Source organism: Priapulus caudatus, unplaced genomic scaffold (genome assembly GCF_000485595.1).
Source record: "Priapulus caudatus unplaced genomic scaffold, Priapulus_caudatus-5.0.1 Scaffold1743, whole genome shotgun sequence".
NCBI classification, from domain to species: Eukaryota; Metazoa; Priapulida; class Priapulimorpha; order Priapulimorphida; family Priapulidae; genus Priapulus; species Priapulus caudatus.
In genome coordinates this window covers 45,614-56,034 of record NW_014578804.1, presented here as the reverse complement: position 1 = coordinate 56,034, position 10,421 = coordinate 45,614, and the positions used below count along the sequence as shown (strand labels likewise).

At 45.1% G+C, this 10,421-nt stretch overlaps 1 long non-coding RNA gene across 1 annotated transcript; it reads right to left on the bottom strand.

Moving 5' to 3' along the window:
• Positions 1–628: 628 nt before the first annotated feature.
• Positions 629–10,096, bottom strand: LOC106817490. Its single transcript, XR_001395065.1, has 4 exons — positions 9,934–10,096; positions 8,321–8,323; positions 3,365–3,370; positions 629–639 (listed from the first exon to the last, which is right to left on the bottom strand). It is a non-coding gene; the product is annotated as an uncharacterized LOC106817490 (long non-coding RNA).
• Between the last annotated feature and the right edge of the window lie 325 nt (positions 10,097–10,421).

Genomic DNA, 10,421 nt, shown 5'->3' with positions numbered 1-10,421 from the left:
ACACACACACACACACACACACACACACACACACACACACACACACACACACACACACACACACACACACACACACACACAGACACACGTACACACACACAGAGAGACACACACACACACGCTCACGCACACGCACACAGACACACAGATAGACACATACACACACACCCACAGACACACGTACACACAGACACACGCACAGACACACACAGACACACACACAGACACACACACACAGACACACAGACAGACACATGCACACGCACACACACACAGACACATACCCGCACACACACACAAGACACACACCCGCACGCTTATCAACGCTTATCAATGTTAGACTACTCCCAACGAGATGGTTGAACATCTATAGTGGATGTTATAGATCTGGCAAGCTGCCAGAGAGAGATANGAAGGTGTTGACTAGAAATTGCTTTTCTCGTATTTCTTCACAGACGATCTGATGACATGCAGGCTTCACCTGTGACGTCATGTGATGCCTAAATGCCTGCGTGTGACACACACACCTCCTGGAAGTTTTCAGCGTGTAACATGCAACAGCTGGCTACAGTGGAGATCTGGATTTGACTGTACTGAGGTAAGCAGCCTTCAACATAATAAATGTCCGAGCACGTCTCACTTCCTTGCTCATTATTACCAAACTCAAGTAATGAAGATATTGCCATTATTAAATGCTGTTTTCAGATTCTTCATTCTACAGACGATGATGAATGCAGCGGTACACTCTCACACACCATCGAGGACCATGCGAATGCTACATGCTGCGTGTGCGCAAGCATCCGGCAACTAGACCCCACTGTCAACATTGCTAGTAAACGCACTTGGCTGAATGCAGATTGCACATGCGAGATATCGACACGTTAGGTCACTAGCATGAGACAAACACAACATAACAACAATACATATCACCAAATAATATATCCACACTATCTTGGAGGACCATGATTAGACCGGTAAACACTTTATTCCTGAAATGAGACGGTGTGAGCTAATGAATTGGAAATTCTTCTATAGTAAATGGTGTTCTTATAGACATGACGAAATTGAAGGGCAAGATTGGCTGAGTATGCCTGCTCTCCTGGCGACGCAAATTGTGAACCAATTGTGCACTGGCGCGAGTGAGCATAACACTAAGCCGGTCAGGGAGAGTTTATACACCTCGATTACATTGGACGTACCAACATGTGGGCTTAGCGCACAGCACAAGTGGAGTCAAACACATCAGGCATGGAGCCTCTGTGTATGCTAACGTGGTACAGAACACTATCATGCGACTCACATTAACTAGACACAATACACACAACAGTCTCACCTTCAACCGCTTTCGACCAGCCACGACAGGCACGCACGCTCACGCCTACAGACACACACACGCGGCACATGACACCTACGCTAACCTAAACCCACAGAACAATCACCTAATGTTACAGAAGAATTGATGATGAAAATGTTTCGATTTTTTCTTTCAGACCTGAGGCTGGCATGCTCCTCACCTGGACATTCTGCCAACGGCGGGTGCCAACCTCCTAATTTCAACGGGTCATCACAACTGGCTACCTGAGAGATGGATTGACTGTACTGTAAGCTTTACAATATATACAATTTACACTTCCTTGCGCATTACAAACTTATTTAACTAAAGGGTTGACTATAAAACTTTCTAATTTTCTTACGACGATATGTGCAGTGCTTTCTCCTGCCTGTGATAAGGGCGTCACAACGAATTCCGTGATCACCGCAGGAATAGGACCTTGTACGACGACTAAACTCCCACAACGTCATCCAGGAACACGCGCAGCACCACACTATGACACGTTAAGGAGGGCTTGTACGTACACGTTTACTATATTTAACAGCTCATTTCCTGCCATTATACAAACTATAATGGATATGTTAAAGCTTTCGATGTTCTTACAGACGAAGAATGAAGGCTCACGACATGGTGCTGCTGAGAGCTCTGTCACATCTGGGTTCACCGTACATCACTGCTAGTGGAATGGAGATGTAGTAAGCATTAATATATCAAATTTCCACTTCCTTGATCATATTAAACTTTTAAAAGGTACTAAATTTTTCTATCTATACACGATAGATGCCGTGCTCCCTGGACCAGACAGGTCTATCCACTAAGAGATAACCTTACTATCAACACCGCCATTTCTTAAAAAAGGATGAAAGTAACCGGTCTTACACCAGAATGAGCTTACGTGACCAGGAGCCATAGCAACTGGATCCGGACACACCCTTGGCGCACAGACCACCACCGATGACACGACAGACACAGGCACACGCAACACACACAGGGACACAGACCCCGCACGACACATCACAAGAAACACCCCGCACGCGAGCAACGGGAGCAGAGACGCCCAACGAGGTGAACGCGAGAGACAGAACGAGAGGGGAGGGGAGGAGCGTGCAAGCGGCCAGAGAGAAAGACGACAGTGGCGAGAACAGAGAGACGGGACGAGAGAGCGAGCCGAGCGAGAGAGGAGCGAGCGGAGAGAGAGGAGAGCGAGCGAGCGAGCGACAGAGAAGGAGAGGGCGAGACAGCGAGAGACACAGAGAGAGCAAGAGAGAGAGAGAAGAGAGGAGCAGAGAGAGAGCGAGAGCGAGAGAGAGAGAGAGAGACGAGAGAGAGAGAGAGAGAGAGAGCGAGAGAGAGAGAGAGAGAGAGAGAAGAGAGGAGAGAGAGAGAGAGAGAGAGAGAGAGAGAGAGAGAGAGAGAGAGAGAGAGAGACAGAGACAGAGAGAGCGAGAGCGAAAGATAGAGAGAGCGAGCGAGCGAAGGCGGCCAGTGGCAGTATTTTATGCTATCAATGGTTGGTTTTCGTTCCCGATGACTGGAGACACGTCCCACGAGCGTTTCAGTTGTCATGTCATCATAGTCTGGAGGGATTCACAAAGCACCTTCCCGCAACAACGTTAAGAATCAAGTTTTTTTTACATCTTGAGAAAATTCTTTATTCACTGCGACGACTGAAAATTGAACTCGCAGTATTTGGCGTGAGAGATAGACCTGACTAACTAACAACTGTACCACCGTGTCTCCCTGGTTTATATGTACGCACGCACGCACGCACGCACGCACATGTACAAGCACAGTTCGCGCACGCACATGTACAAGCACACACACACGCACGCACGCACGCACCCGCACCCGCACATGCACACACACGCACGCACGCACATGCGCACACACACACACACACATGCACGCCCATACACGCACACACACGCACGCCCATACACGCACACACACACACACACACGCACGCACGCACGCACGCACGCATCAATGGCTTCCCAGAGCTGTAGAGACGGACTCTCGCATCCCGACAACCCCACCCTCCCTTCGCCCCCGATCGCACACACGTAATTCCATCACAAAAATCCATGAGCGCGTCCTGTTTGTTGTTCGATCGCCGAGAAAAATCGCATCGAGAGTAGAATGCATTTCCGTCTCCTCCCCCTCTCCCTCCTCCCCCTCTGGCGCCATCGTCAGGCCACCGCGACCCCACCCCCAACCATCACAGCGTGCTGGGTGCTGTGTGATGTCACGTGCTGTTACATTGTGCTGTGTTATGTCATACTGTGTCATGACATGTTGTTCTGTTTATGTCGTGATGTTACATCATGCTATTTATGTCATACTCATTAAATAAGGTTCATTCGGGTGAAAAAAGTTAGATTGGAGAAACCGGCCGAAAATTTGAAACCTGCCTTAAAGAACACAGTAAGGACGTAGACACCATAGCACCCAAATCGTTCACAAGGACCAAACGAAAACAGTCGGCTACCGAAATCACCAAATCCGCGATCACTGACCACGTAGCGATGGACAATCACACCATCGATTGGGAGAATTCGAAGATCATCGATCGCGAGCCAAGCAAAATCAGACGTTGAATTAAGGAGGCCATCTGGATCCGCAAGACCCCGAACATCAACCAGGACGAGGGGGATACAGGCTTAGTCACGTGTGGACTAAGCAATTGACCGCCACACCATCTGGTGGTCAAAACTGATAATCATCAGTTAGCTTTGAGAAAGCCTCCTGGCAGGAGGCGAAACGTAAGCGGTACGTTTCCAATCTTCACGTTCTTCCAATGTTGAGTAACAATTAACCCTGTTATATCTATTATGTCATACTGTTTTGTTGTGCTGTTATGTTGTACTGTTACATCGCAGGGTGCGAAATTAACGGGAGTCCGGAGTCAAATACTCCCTGATTTACTGTCGGACTCCCTGATTTCACATATATGCAAGAGTCCGTGTGACTCCCTGAAAATTCTGCATAATAACTATAGTTCGTTTCGGAGCACGACCTCGAGGAATTCGCATATTTTTTTCAGCCAATGTCCAAAGAAAATTTGGCAGACGTGCAACCGCATGAATCTTAATAATAAGCACACGTATGCGTTATTGTTAAAATATCTTTAATTTTGAACCTCAGACTGCGGACTCCCTCTTTTTGAGGGTAGGGAGTCCGTTGGACTCCCGTGTTCAAAAGTAAATTTCTACCCCTGATGTCGTACTGCCATGTTGTCGTGCTGTAACATCATGTGCTGTGTTATGTCGTTAGTGTTGGAGATCGGTCCAAATTTCATGATCGATCATCGGTTTTACAAAACGACCGATGATCGATTAATCATCGATCATTTTAGATTGCGGCGACGACGCGGTGACGCCGCGTCATCGTCGACACAACCGGTGTATTACGAAGGAATATTGACATTATTGTATACATGTGTAGCTAGTATTTAATGGTAAGTAAATTAAGGATACTGTTGGCATGATTGTATGTGTAGCTAGTATTTAATGGTAAGTAAATTAAGGATACTGTTAAGGTTACGGACGGGTAACACTCTAAAGAGCATTGCAACATAACTGCTCATCAAATTCAATAAAAAAAAGAAAAAAAGTTCGAGTTGTACTCGGTCGTCCGATTTTCTACTCGATTAATCAACTCGGCAGCCCAAGCGAGTAATGATCGACGAACTCGGAACTCGATTAATCGGAACACCACTATATGTCGTGGTGCTGCTTTGTTGTGATGTTATGTCATGCTGTAACATCATGCTGTTTATGTCGTGCTGTTTTGTTGTGCTCTTACATCGTGCTATAATTTTGTTCTGTTACGTCATTCTGTTATGTGTGCTGTTATATCATGCTGTGTTATATGTCGTGCTGTTACATCGTGCTGTTATGTCATGTCAGCTGACAGCAGCAGCAGTTTCGCGGGCTAAACACGTCTCCGGGAGCATTCCGTTTTCTCGGATTTAGAAACCAGTGGCCCGTCGACAGAACGTCGTAAGCGTTTACGACTATCGTAAGTCTAAAATGTCGTAACTCTTGCCCGACACGACACTTTAACAGTTACGACTTTTCAGACTCACGACAGCAATGATCACTTACGATGTTTCTGACAACCGGCACCCAGGAACTGAGAACGAAAGGCTGAATTTATCTCTGGCAGTTTTACAGGAATTAAAAGTTGTCATTTTCCAGGAGAGCGAAATTTTAGTGACATCAAATCTTCAGGGTTCGTATCCAAAATTTTCCCCTAGGAGTTTTCTACGAATCGTCCACGCACCACTTAGAAGTAGTTCACTTTCCAGGAATGCGCGATTCGACCTAAGCAAAAGCTCCAGGAATTTTCCAGGATCAAGAGATTCAAGTTAAATACAATATTCACGCGTTCATTTACCTAAGACAGCGCCTTTCCTGAAGGTTTCCACGCGCTTTATAGAACTTAGATATAGTCCCGTTTTCCGAGACCCGGAGATTTACGCGAAATAAAAAACTTTACGTCTCGTATCCTCCTATCAACGATCTGTGAGTGAACTTTCGCACGAAGCGAGTTTTATCGCCTCTGAAATCCGACACGACGGACGTGCGTGCGCTCAACTTCAAACGCTTTTGTGGATCAATTACACAGTTATGTCATATTTTCCAGGATTTTCCAGGATTTTCTAGACCTAAAGGAGCATTTTTAAAACTTTTTTAGGCTTCTTTAAACTTTTAAGCACGGTTTCCTGGTGTCCCGTACGAACCCGGGACCACGGCGCAATGCGATAACCAGAGAGAAGGCTCTTAACCCCTCCGACAGGTCGCACAGCACTCAACGTTTGTTGCATGGGGATACGTAAGCTCCCTACATCCCTCTTGAATATGGTTTTGACCTAGAGCTAGAACTACATAGCTAGAACTACAGCAATAGCTAGCCCTATAGCTAAACTACAGCTATAGCTAGCCCTATAGCTAGAGTTAAGAGCTATAGCTAGCCCTACAGCTATACTGCTATAGCTAAAGTTAGAGTTAGAGTTAGAGTTAAAGTTAGAGCTAGACCTACAACTACAGCTACAGCTAGAGCTAGGCCTAGAGCAAGAACTAAAGCTAGCGACAGAGCTAGACCATGACAGCCATTCTCATGTGAAGTGCAAGAGGACAGTGGAAGAGCGAGCGAATCGCCGCGCATCGATCGCCCGCCTCTCCGTAATGCGTCAACATCCGCGCAAACGCATCCCCGAGATTCTGCTAGTCTAATACCCGCGTCGCCTGTGATGCTCGGTCGACGCCGATTGCTTCAAGCTGCTAGAGGGCGCCACCGAGGGAAACCACGTGCGAACGACATGAAGATCGAACGTGCAAATGTTCGCGAACGCGACCCACTGGAGCGAGCCCCCGGGGAAGGGAGGAGGAAGGTTGTTGGAAACATAATTAGCGTCTTGACGTTAACTATTTTATCATACACTGGACCTCTCTCTCTATATATTGTGTACGAGACACTCGTAACTTCACGAGATTTCTGTTGACAGTCTGCGAGAAAAAAGGTGACGTTAAGACTAACGCTAAGGCTCATTTTTCTTTCTGACAACGCAGCCCCTGACCGTTGGCAGCGGAAACAGGCCGAATCAATCACTCGCTAAAAGAGTAAAGGCCTAGCAGAGTGATGGATGGCCTACGGGGCGATTAATATGTCGTCAGCGCCATCTACGTGCAGCGTGCGTAATCGATCGTCAAACGCTGACCCGACGAGACGTCATACAAATGAGGTTCCGATGACGTAAACGCCAATGAGTCGGACGGTTGCTAGGCAACGCACCATCGCCGTTTATGCCGGCTCGCCCCTAGCGACGGGTCGACGACGACAAATCCCGCGGAGAACTAAGAGAACGTCCGAAATTCCCTGTGGGCGATGCGAAAACCGACTCGTGTATGGCGGCAGTTTCAAAAATCAGTCCGGACACTCGGACGTGTACGAACCTGTGATAAAAATCTGTAAAAAGTGGCTCCGAAAAAACGTGCGCGAAATTTACAAACCGAGGGGCGTCTGCTATTTCCAATACTGACAAGGGTGGGCGAACGAGAAAGCAGCATTCTGAACGTCACGAAAACCAATCACGTTCAGCCTTACAACGCAGCTCGATGATGCAATACTGCTGACCAATGAGAGATCGCGACTCGCGTTAAACACGAGGTTTCTCTCTCGATCCCAAACCGAGGAAATTTCACCTTGTATGAAATCTATTGTTCAGTACCTGGATGATAACAAATTTTTTTTTAAAGAATAAACACTAGCTCAAAGGGTCATCCGATCGTACACATTCCAGCAATATGTATACATGTCAGACGTTGACTCCAACAAGGGTAATATGGAGTCACTCAACTAAGAACTCACATTATTACTGTATACGCCATATTTTTCGCGTACAGATATTTTTGTGAATTCAGACTTGACGGACAATTTCGCGAGTGGTTAATTATGAATTATTCGGTATGAATTATTCGTGTGTTGTTATTTTCGCAGTCGGAGACGCGTTCGCAAAATTCGCTAAAATTTAACCACCGCGAAATATACAGCGTATACAGTAGTATATCTGAATACAAGCATAGCGTCGTATCCGCCTACGACATTACAATCCACAAAAATGAAATGCGCTAACAATGATAATGACGGGTCAAAGTCAGACAAATTCAGATAAGGCCAAAATAGTGCCAACCACTCGATACAGTCGTCCCCACTTTCCCAGGCCTCGGAAAAATAGACGTATTGCTTAAACGGCACTCGTCTTCGAAAAAAATACAATCTTTATTCTATATTGTTATGTTCAGCGCTTAATTGGGACATATTCACGATTCCCGCCTCTTATCGCGATAAACCGGTGGCCACTTTGCAAGTCCCAGTAGGTTGAAAATGATATTTTGCAGAATGCAACTCTACCGTCTAAGTTTTTGATGTTACGCAAATGTCCATACGTACACCCATACAGACGCACAAAACACCCACACAGACGCACTCACACGCACGTACCCAGACACACATACGCATACACTGGGGCTAAATCTACTGTATTGAGCACTGGATTAAACATGCTACCTACACACTGTAAGCATGACTTCTGTTTCAAAGGACCACATCGGTATCAATGCTAACACAAAAAATAATTTCTTTGAATCGTGTCCGTAATCGCACGTCGTTAAATCTAAGATTTTCATTGCTAAATTTAGTTGTCACATTTGGTAGAATTACTTTAATATTTGAAGGACTTGAGAGACTTACAATTGCAAAGTGCAAGACACCTAGGGGGCACTAACAGTAACAGTAACAGAACAAAACCTTATGGTTACCACTCACAAAGTCTATTTCGCTGTATAATGTGATGATTGTATAGTTAGATATGTCTATTTAAAATATTAACAAATCAAATGTGTGCAAACTTACACACATCGGTGATCAGATCACAAAGTTGGGGTTTTGCAAAAATGCACTTGAACTGCAGAGTAATATTATGCCTATGATCTGTGGACTAATATACGTTTACACATTCCTTGCGAAAGCCGTAACTCACTGATATCCTACAGTGATAGGCTAATCCTACTATAGACTGAATAATTTTGTCCCATATAACCTTTTTTATATTTTGGTGAGGGTTATTGGGACAGAACGGGGTTCATTGAAATTTCGTGAGATAGCATGCAAAATGCATGCGCTGCGAATGTGGCCCGTACGCCGCTATTTGCGCGAAAAAAACCTACCGTTCCCTTCTACATGACTTTACCTTTGCTACTGATATGTGTATACATTCACTTCAACCGTTATTCACTTCTTAAAAGATTGTTTTTCAGAAACCCCGCTTCGTTCCACTTTCCTAAATCATTTGCCATTTACAAACAATCAGACCAATCAGAGCGAGTCTATCAGCCCTCCTGCAGCGCCACAGATACAAGCGAGAACCAGGCTATTGTAAGACTCGCTCTGATTGGTCTGATTGTTTGTAAATGGCGAATGATTTAGGAAAGTGAAACGAAGCTGTGTTTCTGAAAAACAATCTTTTAAGAAGTGAATAACGATTGAAGTGAATGTATACACATATCAGTAGCAAGGTAAAGCCATGTAGAAGGGAACAGTAGGTTTTTTTTCACGCCAATAGCGGCGTACGGGCCGCATTCGCAGCGCATGCATTTTGCATGCGATCTCACGAAATTTCAATGAACCCCGTTCTGTCCTAATAACCCTCACCAAAATATAAAAAAGATTATATGGGACAGAATTATTCGGTTTAATCCTACTACAGACTGTATTCAGTATTACTATTAGTAATGTGTACATTCACTAAGGTAAGGATCGTATAAATCAAGAATTGAGGAAATCAGTTTTGTCGTGAACAACAAATAATTAATGGCGATTATACCGACACGTCTGTCATATCTATTCTATAGGCCTAGTAATCGATGACAGGATGTGTGGAAATACGGGGTCAATTCGCGCATCACGGCAACGCGAAATGAATGACTAAGCAACACCCAGTGACAACACAACTTCTTAACTATGCGAATTTCCATTCAAGCGACGACTGTTGGTCGTCTCTGTTTTGGACACTTTTGGAACTAATCTGAATCACTTACCCGTCGCCAACCACGACACATTTTATAGCCTGCATATTGTACAACTGTTACAGCGTCGGTCCGTACGCTGTTGAGATCCGATGTGTTGACTAACAAACAAAATTCGATGTTTCTCTAACACGGAAACTTTCAAGGGTGTTTCCTCTATACAATATGGCCGCCACCTACCGGCTAAATTTACCATCGCCACCGTCTACATGTACAGTCGCAGCTTGGACTGCCACCGGCGCACATGCCAGTAAATAGAGCCCAGTAAACACTCGCTGGTGGTGTACAAGTGGGCGTGTAGATGCAGTCTGTAGATACAATGACTAATTTTCAAATAGTCATCAATGTATGGGTATCTACGCGAACATTAGCCATTATTTTTAAAAATAGCCTTCGCTATAATACATGAGTACATATGTATAATCAGGAGTGCACAATAAATGAGAAAATGAAACGTGATAATTATGTACTTCGAATATAATATCGTGATAGATTTTGAC